Genomic DNA, 20,992 nt, shown 5'->3' with positions numbered 1-20,992 from the left:
CATATTCTTGCCAAATTTCTGAGTACTTCTGAGTAATTGCGCTATGCAAAATTTTACGAGTTCCTCCCACCCCTAGTCTAAACTCTACTATGTGTCATATACTAACTATATGGAGAGAACAAAGCTTGTTGGAGGTACTGCTGCCAGAAAGGTAGCCGAGCTAACTACCAGAATGCTGGGCCCTCGAAAACATAAACTGTAACCGGGCTCAGAGAAGCCACTTTCACTTGGTTTCCTGATCTCTACTCCTTGAATGCCTAAACCTTAGGGTTCTCTTCTTTCTTTTCAACTTATTTTATTCAAATTGTTTGCATAGTGTAGGCAAAACAAATCAGAATAACTGGGCCTCTCATCCATAATATTAGGTCATTATAAAATTAAGGTTCTCAGGCCTTTATTTTTATTTGAGTTCTAATTCTCCCTCCACCCTGAGCCCTTCTCCCATAAGCAATACTTATGCCTTCAGCTAGTTCACTATGATGGAAGACCCGTCTGCTGAACCTCCGACGGGGAGGTTGCCGCCTTACTGGCTACCTCTCTGTCAGCAGACTTTCCCGCTGGGTTGAAGGGCGGAAACCTTGAAAACGAAGGTTTCCGCCTATCAGCCCAGCAGGAAAGTGGAGGCAGCATTGTCGCTGGCTCATAATCGCAGGGGCCACAGCACCCTCCTAATGCGCACTGTATACACAGTGAGGGTGCTGGGTAGGGGGACTCCAGCACATCCCATACCATGGGCAGTGCAGGGGCTCTCCCTGTGGCCCCCAGGACCTGTTCAATGCCAGCCTCGGAAACCTCCATGAAAAGGTTGGCGGAGAACCGGGTCGTAATCAGCAGGGAGGTGCACCCTTCAGCGACCCCCTGGCTGATTCCGACCTGCACCACCGTCAGCCCGTCGGCAGTAGGTGGGCGGGGCTGCCTGCCTACCTCGTAATGTGGCAGTTGGACCGGCACAACCACGGCAGTCCGACAGCCATCATGAGTGTGGTTGTCCGAGGAGCGCCAAACTCATAATCAGGCATTTAGTTTGTGTTTATGCATTTGGTAGTGGAGGGGGTCTATGAGGAAGTTATAGTAGCTAGCTACATCGCAGACAGGTAGATATACTAGGGCTATTCATGTTTTTTTATCCTTTAGTCAAATTGGATACTTGTTATATTTTTTACACTTAGTGCACATTTTTGAAGGTGACTTTGAATGCTTTAGTTGAAAAGTTTTATAACTTCCTTGTATGGCTGTGTGTGGATAGATTTCTAATATTGTGATTGCCATTGTTTGTTCAAAGTCTGTTATAATTTGGGGGGCTAGTAGTAAGTAGTTTTGGCTTTAATTTGGGTAAATAGTTCATATTAGGTTGCGCTCTGCTTATTAGGAAGCAGTGAGTTTATTAAAGGTATATTTGTGTTATGATATTCTCCGTGTATGATGTAAATTACATTTACTTACTTTTAATCAATTTCTTGTCAAGTCTGTCTGGAAATGTGGTGTTTCCTTTTGGCAGGTCAGTATTTTCTTCTTGGATAATGTTAACTACCTTTTGAAGATACAAAGAAAAATAAATATTTCAGTGGTTGATTAAAAGTTAAGCAGTTAATTTTATTTAATTTGAAATCAGTGTACATTGTAAAGTGGATTGTAGCTTTTTTGAAGGTTAGGTCTTCAATTTTTCTCTTTGGAATCCGGCTAAGTGTTGTTTTTGTGTAGATTTGGCAATACTGCTGCAAAGTCAAGCCAGTTTTTCTGCTCTTTTTAAAGTGTTTGCTTAATTGGTAAATTGTTGGTATTAGTTACTTTGTTTAAAGTTGAATTTATTTGTAGTTTTACATGGTGTTTGAATTGTTTGCCACTTTATTCCTTATTTGGTGGAGGCTACTTTAAGGGGCTCATTATGAGTTTGACGTTCGGACGAGACAACCGCCAAACTGGTGGGGATGAGGTGGCCGTCAATCCTGCTGCCTCACCCACTAGGATGACCATCAGGAACATCATATTATGATGGTCCCCCCAGTCAGCCCAGTGGGAGCAGTGCTACGGTATTGGTCTTGGCTCCCTTAAGGGTGCCAAGGCAATACCGTAGCGCACCAGCACCCTCAGAATGTGCAGACAGTGAGCATTCCGAGGATGCTGGGCAAGCGGACCTCCTGCACTGTGTTTCCACCAGCATTTCCATGGCGGGATTCCCGCCATGAAAAGGCTGGCAGAAACTTGACTTGTGATCAGCGCGGTGGCGCTGAACTCAGCGCCGCCATGGCGGACCACGACGCCAACTGTTGTCAGCCTGTCAGGAACTATGTTCCTGTCAGAGACGGCGATCTGACTGTCGGGGTCGTAATGTGGCAGTCAGCATGCCTGGAGTGCAGCAGTTCGACTGCCACCACGGCATTGGCGGCCGTAGGAGCTCCAATGTCATAATGAGGCCCACAGTTTTATGTTTCAATGTTATGTATAATAATGCTGAAGTATATATTTTACATTTATATAATCCCTTTAATGTTTTCAAACTAAATAATTTTTTATTATATTTTATTCATTTAATTATATATTTTACATAACATGTTTATAATGATGTACATTTGTTCACGTTTTATTGTGCATATATATTATTGTACAAATCATTGTTATTTTATGTTGTGTTTGTATGTTGAATAATGTAAACAATTATTCTATATATTCTAAATTGTGTTTGGTAATTTCTGAAATTTTAACAGTAGTTATTTACTGTTATTAAATAACAGATTATTTTAGTTTATTTTGGACGATGTTGTTGTACAAGATATTGTTATTTTTTTATATTTTGGTCAGGGTGTATATATTTACTACTAGAGCAACATTTTTCCTTTCTAGTATTTTAGATGTTGATTACATCAATATTTTTGCAGCTGATATTTGTGTAATTATAAGGTTACAATATTTTTGTAAGATATATTTTTTGATGATGTTAGTGTAGTTCAATATTGTTGTGGTATTGTGTTTTACAAACGAGGAAACACAAATTTAGTTGTCTGTTTTATGGTGCCCTGATTTTATATTCCCACCATATCATATAGCATTTATATTTCGGAGAGGGCATGTTTATAAAACTACAAGACACTATACACAGGGACAACATGGAGGACATGCATACATGCATGTGGCAATGCCAAACTGAGGGATTAATCAACATCCTCATGTATCTTTGCAAGTGTATGTCTTATGCATCTGTCAGTGGTAGGATAATGTGTCTACTTACCATGTTCACTGTTTGCTCTAGCCTTTGCACCATCAGCAATTCCCTCCAGACTTGTCATGTGGTTGATTATGCTCATCCTCTCCTCGCAGGGTTCCGGCTTCAATTCTTGTGCTGATGTGTATCAATTGTGCTTTTAGGTCACTAAATTGCTTTTAACAATCTTCCACCATCTGTGGAATTGTGGAGACTAGATTTATACAATCTGCAACACGGTGTTGTCACCTTTCCATCTGTCTTACTCATGTGGTAACCCCTTTTCTGTGCTCTTCCCTCACAACCTTATCCACATGACCCTGGGGCTGCTCTATTGAAATTTTAATTTTACACTTCTAGACAGATGCCATCCTGTTGGTATGACCATCAGTGTACGCCTGCAAGGTGCAACTTGTAGGAGGATGGCGATGGTTTCTTCTTCAGGTGCAAACTGGTCTTTTGAGTAGCAAATATGGTTGTCAGACATTGTAGTCTGGAATATTAAGCAAAAAATATAATTATACCTTAATATCGTATCCAAAACGTTGAGGCAAAAAACATTGAAAGGTAAGTGCATAGGCGGGTATAGATTCACTATTCGTAATATCACATACCTTGAAGACATATATTCTCAAGGAAAAATGTAAGGAGTTAGATATAGAAAATCTATGCATACTAATCTGTCCTCCGTTTTTAAGGTATAACTATATTTCCAGCTCGATATTCAGGACCCACACTGTTACCAGGAATATCTCAGCCTTCTGCTGGTGGTCTGTACGGAAACTTGACAACGTGTCCTGATATGGCTGAAAATGTTTGTCCAGGAAGTAGTGTGTGTTTTTGCTTGCTTAAAAAATCATGCATTTCATGAACCATTAACCATTAACATGCATGTGCAGTCATTCCAGGTCTGCAAACAATCCATCAAAAAACTCCAAGTCCCTTAAACAACCCAGGTTCGTAATAATGAGAGCACAAATCATACCCCAATATTTTAGGGCACCCCAAAATGTAGAAACCCCAAGATTTTGTTCACCCACTGGAAATAAATGCGTAAAAAGGCACTCCACACAACATCAGTTTAGCTGAGAATTGAAATAAGTAACTAGGAACACTCAATAAATGAATTTGAGCTCAGTGAAAAATTAAAGGATTTTATTACAGAAATCCCAAAATCAAGCTGTACAGAATAAATGCCATAAAGACTAAAAGTGCAAAGTTAATAAAGGGTCGTCAAAAATCAAAAATGATTCTAAGTCTCAAATGAGAAGCAAAATCAAAAATAGGTCGGACAGCATCACTAAAAAAATGGAAAGGAAAATGTCTAAACATCTCTAAAACCTGGCTCACCCCCCGAATCAAGGGTTTTTTATAAACAATTCTTGCATAGGAAATTAGCGCACAGATTCTGCATCCCATAATCCCAAGTAACTATCCTTTGGAGAATCAGGGTCCTTTCACACGAATTGCATTATTATACGTGACCACTATCCCATTATCCAAGGAAGCATCTTGCTTTTCCATGTCACTGTCATCCCGAAACATTTTGTGACAAAATATGGGACATTAAACACGGCCAATTCATGAACATGAAAAAGGGAACTGAGATAGGGAAGCACAGCAGAATATACCTTGGATGTTGCAACCTATCCAGTACACTAAAAGTTTCATTAATAAGCCTTTGTATTCATAACTGTTAGAAAAACATTACGGAAACTGTCTTCGTTTTCGGAGCCTCTAGGGAGAGAAAATGCGCAGGGGAGATAATGGGAGGGGGGTGAATGCAGGTGTTGAAATAGAGACAGAAACAGTATCGATTTTATCCAACATGGTGTTTTCATCTATATGTGGCTTAACTAAATCAAGTTAATAGATACACTCCTAAACCTCGTATTCAACTTGTTTTAACTGCATACATACTAATTCATTATTTGTTAGATCAATTCATTACGTTGTTAGATCCAACATAAAACTTATTAGTACTCAACGTTATTTGGTACAAAAAATATGAACTTTAAAAAACACTCCATAGCCACCAAGCAATTCTGGGTGAGACATTTATCGAACCTGGATTTTGCTGGTATTTTTTTAGGTCCATTGATCCGACACCACAACTTGTAAATGCCTGAGATCACATATGAAATTCTGACCAGTATTGTATATTCCAGACCAGGATTTATTCTTCTCATTTACAGGCCAACTCATAATGAGGACTTTTGTGGTAGAGATGGTTGGACATCCAAAGCAGAAGAGGAGTAAGAGCGGAGCTGGTGGGTGTCGATTCAATGACGTTTCTCATTGTCTTTGTGAAAAGCTAGCAGGACAGGCTGTTAGGAGAGAAGCTCACTTAAATCAGACCTGCTAATTGCAGATTACAGATTTAGAGCTCCAGTAATGAACAATACTGGCCAGGCAGTACAAGGCGGGAAGGGTAAGATGGAGGGTGTTTAGGCAGTGATGGAACGCAAAATTACGCCCCCCCCCCAACCGCAGAATGTATTTAGGGGCTCCTGAGACTCCCATATCTCACAGAGTTCATTAGTCTTGGGCTCAGTGGGGGCCCTGGAGAGATGGAGGTCCCCCTGCACCACGGGGCCTTGTGTTATGCCCCTGTGAATAGTATAGGAAAGCAGGGAATGGAACTGTAGGGTAGAAAAGGGTAAGACAGGGCACGTCATGGGAGGGTATATAACACTTGTAGTTGAATTAGGTGATGCATGTAATGATTGAGGTGTCTCAGCAGAGCTGCTGGTGACCCTAATCCTGTTGCAGTTTCAACCCTAAGTGCAATGGAAATTGTGCTCACTGTGCCACTAGAATCAAGCTATACCTGGCTGATGACCCCATAATAAGGCCAAAACCGGTCCTGGGATGCTTGTTTTCTGGTTCAGGGAGGACCTGGCCTGGCAGTTCGGGCTACAGTGTTCCAACTGCAGCAGGGTCAAACTTGATTTGCATATGGCTTGGTTCAAACTGAGGTGGCATGATGGGTGAAAAACGAGGGATTTGGGCCTGAGCAATTGCCAGTGCCTGAGATTAATTTGGAAATAGCCATTACAACAGGGTCATACCCACGCATGACCGTTACCACAAATCCTTTACCACGCATATGCCTTTGTCACGCATGCCCCAACCATGAGTATTCCTTTGCCACGCATGTCTTTGCAACAAATTGTGTTCTAAAGACATGAATGGTAAAGACATGTGTGATAAAAAGTTTTAAAGGTAAATATTAAGGCTCTCATTACAAGTCTGGCAGTCTTAGGGCCACCAGACTCGCGGTGGAGGTCAGACCACTGCCAATGCAGCAGTCCAACAGCCACATTATGTCCATGGCGCTTTCGCAGTGCCACATTTTCGCTGTAAACTGCCTGGCAGTGCTGGCGGTCTTAATCCACCAGGGCAGCACTGCAAGCAGCACTGCCCTGGGGATTATGAATCCCGTGTCCGTCAGCTTTTGCATGGGCTGCCCCGTTGCACTTTTCACTGCCTGAATTTCAAACAAGCAGTGGAAAGCACAATGGGTGCTGACGCACCCGGTGCACCGCAACATTGCCGCCGGCTGGATAATGAGCCGGCATCAATGTTGTGGGTAGTTTCCCGCTGGGCCAGCAGGTGGAAACTGTGTTCCTGCCCACTGGCCCAGCTGGAAACTCAGAATTGGCCCAGCGGGTGGAAGATCGAACTGGCGGACTTCCGACCTAACGAGTTTAGCAGTTGGCGGAGCATAATGAGGCCCTAAGTATTTTCTTTTTTGCAAGAGCATGAATGGTAAAGGCATTTGCGTACTAAGTTTTCCAAGTAAGTGCAGGTAAGTATTAAGTAGAAAAAAACACAAAGATTACAGGGACGTTATAGTCAGGCTACAGAATTTAAAAAACCTTAGAAATTCACACAAAAAAATAAAGGGTACAGGGACGTTATTGTTAGGTTCTGAATTTACTCATTCGAAACCATAGAAAATCAGCAGCTATACTTAGACTTCTTTCAAGTAACTATAACTTGCGTCCTTAGGGTAACTATAACTTTTGCCCTTGCCATGCGCAGTTTTCCTATCAATAATACTATTGCAAATGTTGCTGTGAAATCAAAGATGCCATACAAGATCTCATCAATGAAATAATATATGGAGTAATTAGCTGTGCATAGCGAAAGTGCAAGTTATAGTTACCTTAGGGCGAGAGTTATAGTTACTTGACAGAACTATAACTGTTGAATTTCTATGGTTTTGTACAAGTAAATTCAGAATCTAACTATAACATCCATATAACCTTTGTTTTTTTTCAGTGAATTTCAATGGTTTTTTAATGTAAAGTAATTTTAATTACTAAACGTTATTCCAACCCCACCGTGCATGGCCTTCAATTCTGCGTGGCGGGGTTGGTCGTAGTGCCTGTCTCTGTCAGTGGATGTGTGAGTAGGTGTGTGAGTGTCTAAGTAGGTTTGAAAGTGGGTGTGTGAGTCTGTGAGTGAGTCTGAGTGGGTACATGAGTGTCTGAGTCGGTTTGAAAGTGGGCGCCTGAGCCTCTAAGTGCATGTATGTGTGAATGAATTAGTGTATGAATAAGTCTGTGTTTATTCTAATTTTTCCATAATCACAAATATTTTGCAAATAATTCACGAAAAATTTGCAAAAATTCATTAATGTTAACTACAATCATGTGCTCTGATGCAAAATTATATTAAACTTATAATTTGCCCCGAAAACACATCTATATCATCATGACCCCTGATCCCACTTTCAATTTGAATTTTCACCCCTGGGGACCATGTCCCGTGAAATAAAATGGCGGTCACAACTTTCTAGTCACGTTGCAGTCCGCCAATTGCAACGCTTCTTTTTGCATGTGTATTCATGAAAATTCCTGAATTATTCACAGCCAGAGATATACAATTTTATTTGCCCTTAAATATAAATATTTCCTAAAGTACTCAACGGATTTACACCAGCTAGCTTTCTGCCAAATTTGGTGTAATTAAGCCCAGTGGTTCAGGATGTAGAGATGCTGAATGGTCCTACAGGAATTAACATAGAAAACGCAGTTTTTTTTTAGCCTCCTTTTTCTTGGCCCCCACTTGACGGATCATCCCGAAACTTCCTGTGTGCAACAAGAATCACTGGGCCATTTTTTATGGAAAATTTCATGAAGATTCGTCAAACCGTGCCAAAGATATAGGCAAGTCAAAAAACAATGCTTTGTTTGTGGAAGCATGGTCCTAACTATAACTACCTACAGGCGACTGCCAGTAGTATTTATACATATATATATATATATATATATATATATATATATATGTATATATATATGGATTATACTAACCAATTAAATATTTACCACGCATAGCACTTTACGAACCATACCTTTACATCAAAATTTACGAGGTAAAGGGCATGCGTGGTAAAACATATGCATGATAAAATGTTTGTTGTAAATGCATGTGTGGTAAAGACGCATGCGTTGGAATGATGGCATTATAAAGGCATGCATGGTAACTGCATGCATGGTTCTGTCATACAACTGATTCATTCAAGCATTCCATTCATCACCCTGTTGTTGTTACTGTTGCCACCCTAGGAGCGACGGGTATGCCTGTATGTAGGTCCTGTGCTTAATGTGCTTCTGGAATTAAGCTATAGCTGGTAGATGAGGCCATGGAAAGCGCAAAAACGATCCTGGATTGCTTGTTTTACGGTTCAGGGAGGACCTTATATATCCAACAGTTTTCAGACAACAATAAAAATGCCAAGATAACTCTGGTGATTAGTGTACCTGCTGGAGAGAGATGGAGTTTTGAACAGTGGCAGTTTTGACTTCTCTAAAGGGTCAGAGGGTTAATATGCCTGCTGCAACAAGCTTGCACTATGTAGATCACAGAACAATATTTTATGTGCATAGCTCAGTGAGATACTGCTTTTGCTAGAGATCCTTTTATTACTGTGCATTTCATAAACTACAAGCATAATGTAGCACAATGAACTATAAACTGCCATCAAAGAGTTGCATGCAAAGTGCATGGTAGAGGTTAGAGTTATGTTTTTCCCAGTCTTTAATGATAAAGATTTCCTGGAGCACTGTAAAGTCATCATTTACCATGCTTTAAAAACGATCACAATTGAGTATATATTGAAAAATGTGCTGTAGAATGCACCATTTTTAGAATTTATCCCAAATTTTCAAGGGGGGAAGAACTCCCTCCGTATACACCTTATGAGAGATGGTCTGCCAAAAGTTTTCCAAAGCTACTTTGGGTTCCCTGTGCGGTCCGGATGGCATTGAGAGCGAAAAACGATGGATTGAGATGTGGCTTGAGTGATTTCTAACGGCAGAGATTAATTCAAGCATTCATTTCATCACCATGCTGTTGTTGCAGTCCCGAACTAATCCTGGAACAGCAGTGGATGGTGCATTTTAAGACTGGCATGCATTTGCAGGGCTATATGTAACCTTAGCAGTGGAAAAGTTGGGGTCCTATGTCAGCAGTGCGCTGATAAATATGTGTTGTAGGTTTCAGTGCTGGAGCAGGTGACAATCGAGGTGCCCTGGAAGGGATGCGTGTGAGGTCAGCGTGAGTTTACAATGTTTGCGTTATTCTTACATTAGGTGCAGTTATCGGCACTTTAAGCTAACAATGGAAAGCGCGCTCAAGTGTAACGTGTACGTGGTTATTGACATCAATTTATAATCACCTGAGGTGACGATGTCTTGTTTTCTGTACTAAAGCAGAAGATGAAAGGGGAAGAAGGAAGACTGTTGAAGCCCGGCGCTTCCTCAAACAGAGCGCAGTTCCACCTTTCTTCATACCGGGGCTATTTTCACTTTTAACCACGCGGTGTCACAAGCGGGCTTCCCCCGTTTGTCTGGTTCTGAAGGATGAAGCGAAGGCCCGCCCTGCCTCGCCTGGGATGAGTTTCACATCTGCCTGGGAAATGACCACCAATAAATACCAGCTCAACCAGGAGCTGGCACGTGGGTTGGGGAAAACAAGGTGAGCGCCGTAGCCTATGGCATAGCCCCACGAACTTTTCAGAGACTGAGTGCCTCCCCGGTCGTAGGACGCAGACACCGGGACGACAGAACACACCTGCAAGGTATGTTATATTGCTCGTTTGTCATTTGACATTGTTTGCTGTTGTTATTTTTGTTATTCCTATAACGTGAACATGAACTCCATCACTGCCATGCTGGCGCATGTCTTCTTTTTTAACACGTATTTGTATAGCGAATTTCTACCGTTTTTATGGCCCCGTGTTTAACGATCTCGCAGTCTTAAAATGCGGGGACTATTGTGTTTGGATACATTCATATATACCGATGGATCCGATTCATGTGGAAAACTCCTGATGTTTGAAGCCAAAAATAGCTTTATTTTAGCTGTCTTCCATCTAAGTATCGCATTTTCTTGAGGTAGAGCTATTTCCATTGTAAATTCAATACTGGACTTTTCTTGCCACATAGATTGGTCAACCCTGCCTCATAAGTTTGTCTTTTCCTGCCGTATAATTCTAATAGCCCTGCATTTAAATGAAGGACTTACATTGAACTTCTTCCTCTACCTTAAAACATATAAAATGATCATTTAAACTTTGATCAGAAATCAACTTTTGGCATTAGGGTGAAATGCTCAAAAGACCATAACAAAAATATCATGTGGGACGGATTGGAGGGTGAAAGGAAAGAGGGAGTCAGGAGTAAGGATGAAGAGGACAAGTGTTATAGTAATGGTGTCATGGTCCCTGGAGTAACAAAGGAAAATGGTTGACTGGAATTCTGTTGGAAAATACAGCAGTAATTAGAGTTGAGTGAGGTCCGTAGGTCTCTGGGCCCCAGTGCCACTGCACCTGTTGCTCCATTGATAGCTAGGCCTCAGGAGAGAAAGAAAGCAGATGGGGCAGAAAAAGATAAGTGAAAAGAATACAATAGACAAAAGGGAGAAAGAGAAGAGGTCAAAAAGGAATAAAAGAAAGAAGGGAAAGAATGAGAAAATGAAAACACAACTAAGAGAAGAAATAGAGCAAACGTGAGAAACAAAACAAAAAAGGAAGGTAGCTATCAAATGATAGATAAAGAGAAAACAATAGTGAAAGAAGTGTGAAAAGAAAGAGAAAAATGAACATTAGAGAAAAAAGGGGAGAGAAACAAGCAGCGGAAGAATCAGGACATGTATGTACAGACGCATTTTCCACAGAACAGGAAAACCACTTTGACACTTTGGGTCCCACAAGTAACTTGTGGCTTCCACATACCAATGGGAAAAAGAGGGATTTATAGTAAAATGTGAATTGACAGATTAAGATAAGAAAAACACCAGAAAAAGGAAGGAAGAAAGATCTTTAAACAAAAGTGAAAGGACGCATAATGAGTCAAAGGAAAGAGCAAATAAAAAATACAAAGAAAGAATGAAGGGAAGAGAAAAAAAATAGTGAAAGAATGAACACCCGATGAAGAAAAAAGAAAGGAACGAACCAAGGAAAGGAATAACCACGTTTTTGCGAGCTTGAAAGAGGAGGTAGCAAGAGGAAGAGGCAAATACATAAAAGGGAGTGGAGTAGTAATAAACAGTTGAAAGAAAGAGTCAATGTGGATTTTTAGACGTGGAAAGAGAAAAAGAAAAGTGGGGGAGAAAGAAAACATTGAGAGTAAACAGAGTAAAGGAAAGAACTGAGTGAAATAAGTGAAACAGACCCTCTCAAATAAAGATGACAGTTAAGAATAGATTTAATTGGCTCCCCTCGTCCTCAAATAGAAGTGAGAGTGTGGACCAGCAGGGGGCACTGCTGAACAGCTGGAGGTGCATTAGCAGAGATGTATGTGAACCTCAATACAGCAATATTGGGGTGCTTCAGATCAAGATTGGAGGTATAGACAGAGCTGTGTACCGGCCCAGAGGTGGAATAACAGAAAGGCAATGGGTGAGTAATGAGAAACGAAGCGCTGTGTAATTCCTGGTATTGGAATAATGAGGCACTGCATGTTAGGGTTGAGGTGCACTGACATAGTCGTATGTGGGCTGCAGGACTGGAATAGTAACGGGTACACAAGGTCAGAAGAGAGGTATGTTGATGGAGCTATGTGTGGAACCTGATATTTGCATGCCAGTATTGCTGAGTGTGAGCTTGGAGGTGCCGTGGTGAAGGTGCGAGTGGGGCCCAGCATGGGAGTGGCATTGCCTCTGAACCACAGAAGCGAGGAGTCCTGAAAGGCGTGTGTGTGTGAGTCTTGGTACTGAGAAGAAATGTACACTGAATATCAGAATTGATGGATTCTCGCGAGCCGTGATGGTTGCCATCAACAGTGGCGTTGGATGTTAGACTTGAGGTGCACTGGCTTAGCTGTATTTTCCACTTTTGGGTCCAGTATTGGCTGGCTTAGCCGTGGGACTGAATATTAGAGCTGAGCTGCTGTAATGGAACTGTATGTGAGCAGAGTCCCAGTATAGGAAAGGAAGTGACCTTGCCGGGATAGAACTAAAGTGCACTGATGGAGCTGTGTCCAAGGTCCCAGTACTGGAACAGCAGAGTATACTGACTGCAAGAACTGAGGTGCTCTAGCAGATAATGTGTGTGGGGTTTTGGCATGCCTGAGGTGCTTGGAGTGTGTGAACTGAGGTGCACTGATGGAGCTGTGCCCAAGATTCCAGTACTGGAACAGCAGAGTGTACTGACTGTAAGAACTGAAGTCCTGTGGCAGACAGCATGTGTGTGGTTTGGGCATGGCTGAGGGGCTTGAAGTGTGTGAACTGAGGTGCATTGATGGAGCTGCACCTGAGGTCTCAGTACTGGAGCAGCAGTGTGTACTGACTGTAAGAACTGAGGTTCTCTGGTACACTGCCCATGTGGGGTTCTGGCACTGGAACGGCTGAGGTGCTTGGAGTGTGTGAACGGAGGTGCACTGATGGCGCAGCGCCCAAGGTCTCAGTACTGGAGCAGCAGAGTGTACTGACCGCAAAAACTAAGGTGCTCAGACAGCGTGTGTGGGGTTGAAGGCACTGGCACGGCTGAGGGCTTGCAGTGTGTGAACTGAGGTGCGATCATGGAGCGGCGCCTGTGGTCCCAGTGCTGATGCAGCAGAGTGTACTGACTGCAAGAACTGAGGTGCTCTGGCAGATGGCACTAGTGGGGTTCCTGGCACGGCTGAGGGCATGGAGTATATGAACTGAGGCAAACTGATGGAGCTGCGTCTGAGGTCCCAGTACTGGAGCAGCAGACTGCACTGACTGCAAGAACTGAGGTGCTTTTGCAGACAGTGCATGTGGGGTTTCTGGCACTGGCATGGCTGAAGGCTCGTAGTGTGGGAACTGAAGTGCACTGATGGAGCTGCAAGTGGGATCGCAGTATGGAGCAGAAGTGGGCACTTTCTCTAAGGATTGCGGAGCCCTAGTAGAGCTGGGTGCCTAGGCCATAAGCAACAGTCAGGTACACTTGGTAAAAAAAAACCAAACCAAGGAAGGGTCGGGCCAGATAGCTGAGAGAGGGTGCAGAGAGCCTACGAAGACCAAATGTGACCAAGATAACAGCCTGATTTATAGCCTTGTGTAAAGCTAAGCTCATAGCAAGGATGTTCTGCAAATGAAAGGGGAAGCTTCCCTGGACAGGAGCACGAAACAAAGTAAAAAGAAAAGTCCTCTACAGACCAGATAAACAAGACAAAGCGTAATTATACAGTAGTTGGTCCCCATTCCCACACAGAAGAAGGAGGGACAAATAGGCATGACTGACTACTAGCAAGCAAGGATTTTTAAATGACACTGAAACTAACAAATGAAATAGCTGGAAGCCCACACAAGAAGTATACTTAAAAGTATACAAGAGGTCGTACGCTTATGCTCGACCTAATCAATCCCCTGATTCTTTTTATAAATCTCCCACTTTCCAGTTTTAAAATTTTTCCCTGTGTACATTGTAAATTCATTCAGAGTGTACAGCAGTAATAAAAAGCAGGTTAGGGCACCAGTAGCTAAAAAGTCTTAATTAAACCAAATATCTAGTATACTCTGGTACATATTAGGCAGTGTTTGACACATCAAGGGCCAGATGTACGTGCAGTGTATTTGGAGAAAAGTGGTCGGAATTTGCGCACCGACTTGTACCAAATGCATTGCTATTTTACGATTCGACCTGTGAACTAGGAGGACAGTTCACAAAATATTGATTCTTAAAGATTTTTTGTGGGTTGCAGGTTGCAACCCTACCTCATTAATGCTAATGATTTAGGTTACCACTGCAATTTGTAGCCATCACAGAAATGGTGGCCTGCTGGAGTCAGTGACCACCATCACTGTGATTGCTTTAAACTAAAACAGTGATATTATTTTTTATAAATGCAGCTCATTTTCCTTAAAAGAAAAGTGGTTGTGTTTAAAAAAATAAATTTAAACGTTTCATAAACTTTTTATATGTGTAAATAGTTGTCTCATGGACCACTACCTCCTCCTAAAAATGTTTTTTTCAACATTCACAAAGGGCAGGGTTCCCGTGGCAATCACTTCCTGTTTATGAATGGGTTACCACCACTTTTGAGCTGTAGATAAATAATGATTTGCAACACAGTTTTTGAAACAGCTTACTAAGGGGCTTGAAAAAAGGTTTTACTGTTTGTAAACCCTCTAATTTACCGAAGTAGAGGATTTATGAACACAAAATATCCTTTATGTATGTGGACCAGACTACATCCATGAAGGGTCACATTTAGCTCGTAGTGCTAATAGCAAGCAAAATATTAAGGTGCCAATGTTGTCAGTGCAGCTGGGGGTTATGCAAATGCTTCTGTCTTTAGAGAGCATTGGTCAGGCCATGGTAAAATATCAGGTAGAAAAATACAGATGCTAAACCTGCACCTCAATTACCACATGTTCTAAAACACATTTTTCCCCTAGTGGTATTCTATACTGATACCTAGTAATTACTTTGACAACTGGTCAACAATGGTGGTGCCCTAGGACTTACTTGAGACTTTGTGATATATTATGTTATGATATTCAGATTTATATACCTTCAACAACCATGAAACTTTCTTCTTGTTAGAAAGCTGGCCTACAATTCAGTCCAGTACCAGTTTAGTGAATGATTAAATGCCCCCATCATATTCACTATGGTCTTCATGTACAAAGAATTGATTCAGTAATAGTTTTTGTGCACCAGCTTTTACTAAATTGTTTTTCGATTTTGCGAACAAACCTATGTACTAATAGGTTGGTTCCCAAAATACAGACTTGTTGGTTTGCAATTCTACCTACTTCATCAATATTGATAAGGTAGGTCTCAAATTTCGACCCACTGTGGTTGGCCACAATCACAGTCATGGTGGCCTGCTAGGGCACGCAAACCATCATGTCTGTGACTACTTTTAAATAAAACAATCGTTTTTTTTATAATGCAGCCAGTTTTCCTTAAATAAAAAACTGGATGTGTTAAAAAAAAATGAAAAGTTACACAAACCTTTTTGCCTACTCATAAAAACATTTTTGTAAACTTTCACAAGGGAGAAAGGGTTAACTTGGAATGCCTTCCCATTTGTGAATGGGTTGAGTTGGATGTAAAATATTAATGCTTTGCAACTGGATTTTGGTCACAAAACATTGATACATCAGAAAAGGAATCAGTATTAGGAAAGGGCACCATACTAAACCTACTCTTCCAAATGCTGTTTACTAATTATTTACTAAACACATTTAATGATTTGGAAAACCTTTTCTAAATTATAAATTGCCATTAGTACATTTCGAATCTCATGTACAAAGTGTTTTATTGGTCACGAACCCTCAGATTCTGTAAATTTGAGGACTTGTAACCACTAAAAAACAGTTTGTGAAATGTTAACAATTCGGAAAAGGTTTTCGTATTTCGAAGGATTATATTTAGGGCATCAAACATTTTACCACTAACTCAATGGAGGAGTTACCCATTTGCAAAAAGGAAGAAGTCCCTAAGTGACCCCTTCTCCTTTTGAATGCTTACCAAGACAATTTTAGGAGTAAGCAGCGGTCCCCTTTGTGAATGTTTTAAAAAAATGTCCATGGGACCACTGTCTATTCTTAAAAAAAGGGTTTCTGTAAGTTTCAGTTTCTTAAAAAAATCACATCCCATTTCCTTTAAGGAAAACAGGCTACATTTAAACAAAAAAAGACTGCCGACCTCAGCTGCCACCATTCCTGTAATTGTGGTCAATCATAATATGGGTCGCAATTTACCTCATGAATATTGATGAGGAAGGTTGAATTGAGACCCCCTTTTATCCTGTATTTTCTGAACTGACCTATTGGTACATAGGGTGGTCCACAAAATCAAAATCGATTTGGTAAAACTCAGTGCACCATTTGTGACCATTTTTATAGACTCAATTCTTTTGTACAATGGGCCCACTAAAAAGTGTTTTAGAAGTCCCGATCCTTCAGATTTACCGAATCTCAGTGTTTTTCGACCATTAAACACTTTGTACATGAGACCCTACTTTACTAAAAGTAAGGTAAACAACTTTTGGAGTGACACTTACTACTGTCTGTATTAAGTACGGCTGATTGAAACAAAAAACTCCTCTGCAAATGTCTACAAAGCTCTGTAGCTGCATGAAGTTTTCTATGAGAGAACTGGAGGATTACCAAATTTGTGGCAAAAACCTCACCAGACACGCACAGTATGGTGGTGGGGTTGGGGGGTGAAGCAGATAAAGGGGGCACGTGCTGAGCATGACTGGGAGCTGCGAGGACCCTAACCCTAACCCTGTGAGCAACTGCTCATTTTTCTGGCTGACTCACCATCATGGGGCCCTGTACCAGCTCACCCCCATGGGGACCTCTCACAACTTTGGTCATCCCACTAATCACATCTGTGTATTGCTACCACACTGTACCAGGGTGTTGTGGGATTTGCTGGGGCTAAGGGGACTGAGCGGGCCAGTAAAGAGGGATCCTCCCATGGATTCCCAGCTGTAGAAATTGTCTCTGAGGCCCAAGGAACGGGGTGTCTCTCAGAAGCATAGTTATCAATATTGTAGCAAGCACCCAGGGATGTTAGGGTCCCAGTGCACCTAAAGTATGGCTATATTTTACTTTGTTTTATGCTTTGACAGCCCACATACTTAAAGCTGGTTGAAAGTCTACTCTGCTGCTTCCTTAACTTGATTTGGGTGTCTGGGAAACCTTCTAATTTCAGGATTGTCTACCACACTCTATCTTGGAGTTTCAATTATGTCCAAATCTATAAACAATTAGTTACAATTTGAGCAGCAATAACAGTTTTGAACAGACCTGGGACTAGTTTGTTTTCAACCCAGTGTGATTAATGTAATGTATCTGCACTTAATAGAGTTTCAAAATCTATGTACTGATTTTATGAGGGTTATTAATTATGTTTCCAACTTGTTAATGATAACCACTTGGAAAGTTGCTTCAACAATGTCGGACGATTAATGGGCAAGTGATGTCACATCATGTAATGTATCATCTTGGGCAAATTAGAGAGGCTTCAAACATTCCCTTTCTGCCCAAGACAGCAAAAAAGCTAGAACCAGCCCTAGTGTGAAGTAGTCTCGAGTGCTGGGTATAGTGATTGGGGGAAGCTCAGAAATGAGAACTTGCCGGGGTGGGATAAAAGGCTATTAAAACATGGTATCTGTGAGTGGCGGGTGGGGTTTGGATAGACAAGCCAGCAAATTAATAGGGAAAGCCAAGCCAGGGGTTTGGCCTCAACCTGAAAGCCAAAATGTAGCCAAGCCACCAAATCACCTAGCATGTAAATTATGCTACAAAGGTCACACAGAAATATGGTAAAACTATAACATTTGAAAAGTCAGTTTATGTAACGTTTAGAGTGTTTCAATCAACTACATCAACTTATACCAATGAGCATGAATTTAACAATTTAACAATTTAACAATTTTCATGACCCCTGCTTAGAAATTATGCAGTCTATTCATTAGATTGATATTACTACCTTTCTTTGAATTAATAATTAGAAGGATTCCAAGAGTGGCTCAGCAACTCAGTAAAGGCAGTTACACAGAAAAACAGAGCAAAGGGATGCTGAAGAGCCCACAGTTCTTCATTATTTGAGTTGACTACTGTTCGTGATAGTTGGGGATAGTGAATGAATGGGAAGATGTGTTTCGGCCCTAGTTTCTCAATGCAACATTGCCACGATTTGGGGCCTAGTAAAGTCGCAGGTATTGCATGTTACTGTGTGGCATCAATGTGTTACTGTTCACCCTCTGAAAGACACGGCTTTATTCTCGGTGCACTTACTATTCATTTATAGGCCTGTTGAGTTATCTCTGTTGGTTACTTTTTAGCTAAATACCGCATGGTTGTTAGGGTTCTGAGTTCTATGATGTAAAATGTATTTTTCTATTCTCATTGTAATGTCTTACGGTGATAGACAGATGTGGGCTAGTGTTGAAGTTATTGACTATGGAGCTTCAAGACTAGGGTTACAGCTTCTTCTTTGACCATGTTGTGTGGTCCCCAGCACACCTATTCTTTTCTCTGTGACTCAGCAGTACATGCCCATAGCAGCCAAAATTGATTCCACACCAAGAAGTAGACTTACTGGTGGTATAAAGACGTATGGACATACTTACTGAGCCATAGCTCAGTTTTCATTCAATTATTTCTGTTTTTGCTTTATGCACATGTAGTGTATTATTTCAGATTCTATGAAATAACGTACACCTGAACTACTTTGTTGTCACACGATGGTTGCCATAGATGCATCAAAATAAGTGTATAAGTCATACTGAGTTCATTAAATTCTGACAGCTGCAAAACATTGTTCTCATTGAATCTATGTCCCTCTAATGGAGGGCCACCAGGTAATATACAAACTCTCAAGGCTTGTGAATGCTTTGTTACTGAGCCCACACACATCCATCATACCAGACTGGTTGGTCCGTTACAGGTTCAGAGATGCTGATTCATGACAGCATGCAGGATACTCTGAATGAAAGGTGTACACATTTTATCAATGTCCAGTACTGCATCTGCCTCTGCGTGTGTGGCTACCCCACCAAATATTTGGGGTGCCAGATGCCACTGTTTATATTAAAACACTGTTTAGGCAAAGAAGGACGTAAAATATTAAATCACATTCCCAAAGAAATGGTATTAGTAGTGGATGGAGAGCGAGGTGGAGTAGAGGATAAATATGCTTCTGCCATTAAGTGGATGGATTCACGATCTAAAACATGCACAAATGTCACTTGAGAAAGAACATAAGTTCTACAAGAGGGTTCAAGTTGAAGGTGAATCGGCATCAAGTTATATAGGTGCATTGAGAATTATAGTGGATCCTGTGTGTACAAGGATTTTGAGGAGGAAATAATTATAAATCAGTTAGTAGAAAATACTAATAATGAAAAAGTGCAAGAAGCCTTATTGTCTACGCCTATTTTAACATTACAAAAAGCTCTGGGTATAGCAACAAGGAGAGAGAGTACTAAATCATACTTGGAATAGATGTCAGCATCAGAAGGCAACCTACAGTCACAACAGCAAACTGTATTGACAGTCAAAAGTAAATATAAAAAGGTCAAAAAGAAGGACGATCAGGAGAAATTAATAAAAATGAAAAGGTTGAGAAGAAAACAACATTCAAACATTTGGAATGTTACATGTGTTGGAGTATATCTCACCTTGGTAATGCAAAAGTATGTCGAGCCATTGATAAAACGTGCACCAAATGCATGAAAAAAGGTAATTTTGCTAGGGTGTGCAGGTCGTCTTTAAGGTCAATTTCAAACAAGGTACATAGAATTGAACCTAACAAACCATATGAGGAAGAAATGTCGTCTAGCAAAGAGGATAAAGTGTTCACCATTTTAGAGTCTGTTTCAAATATGCACGAGAAAGATGTACGGGCCGGGACATTACAAGGAACTAAAATACCTTTTTGCCTACTATAAATTATTGCGGGAAGGTCAGAATAATGCCAGATTCAGGGTCTCCATTTACATTAATGAGTAAAAGAAAATAGAAAGAACTATTCTGTGTTCAATTAATACATTTAGGGAGCTCCACAATTCGTCCTGTGGGAAAAGGGGTTAAAACCATTGAGATGTTGAGAGAGTTTGGTGCAGAGTTCAAATTTAGTAATCAGAAAACACAAGGGACTGTATATGTGGCAAAGGATGATGCATATCTTGTAGGATGGTACGACCAAGGGAGTTTAGGCATTTTATTGAACCCCAGTAATCATGAACAAGTCATACTTAAGTAGAGTATGTGCAAGTATCAACAGTAAAGAAACATTTTTGGGACGAGTCATAACCTGAAGTATTCAGAGTTAGGCTTGTCCAAAGGGTTCATGCACAAAATAAGCATCCATGAGGATGCTCAGCCAGTGGTTCACAAGGTCTGTAGGGCACCATTAGCCTTGCGAGAAGAGTTGAAAAAAGAACTTAACAAGTTATGCAAGAATGACATAATAGAGCCCAATGAATCTTCCAATTGGGTCGTGCTCGTAAGGCGAATCGTTCTAGACATATGTGTGTTGATTTGCGTGAACTTAATGACCAGATATAGGTAGATCAATACCCTTTACCTAATATCACAGAGATGTTGTCCCCACTCAAGGGTGGTAAACTGTTTAGTTTGCTGGATAAGACATCTGCATATCACCAAATTAATTTACACCCAGACTCTAGACATTACATGACGTTCATTACTACTGAAGGGTTATTTCAGTTTAAACACATGCCCCTTCGGGTTAGCGTCAGCGTCTGCTGTATTCCAAAGAACAGTGAGGGTTTGCGTAAATGCATCATTGCTGTGAGGGCTTCCAGGATGGTGTGCCAGTTTATGAGG

At 41.1% G+C, this 20,992-nt stretch overlaps 1 protein-coding gene across 1 annotated transcript in view; it reads left to right on the top strand.

Annotated features, from left to right (window-relative positions):
• Nucleotides 1–9,973: 9,973 nt before the first annotated feature.
• The window catches only part of IL12B (interleukin 12B), a 68,306-nt gene continuing 57,287 nt past the window's right edge, over nt 9,974–20,992 (top strand). Inside the window, exon 1 of the mRNA XM_069199667.1 lies at nt 9,974–10,289. The gene's annotated coding sequence lies outside the window, so the exon portion shown is untranslated. The remainder of the gene's footprint in view (nt 10,290–20,992) is intronic.

The sequence above is a fragment of the Pleurodeles waltl genome, chromosome 7, assembly GCF_031143425.1.
Source record: "Pleurodeles waltl isolate 20211129_DDA chromosome 7, aPleWal1.hap1.20221129, whole genome shotgun sequence".
In the NCBI taxonomy this organism is placed as follows: domain Eukaryota; kingdom Metazoa; phylum Chordata; class Amphibia; order Caudata; family Salamandridae; genus Pleurodeles; species Pleurodeles waltl.
Note: the sequence above shows the minus strand (reverse complement) of the source record. Positions and strands in the feature narration are given on the sequence as shown.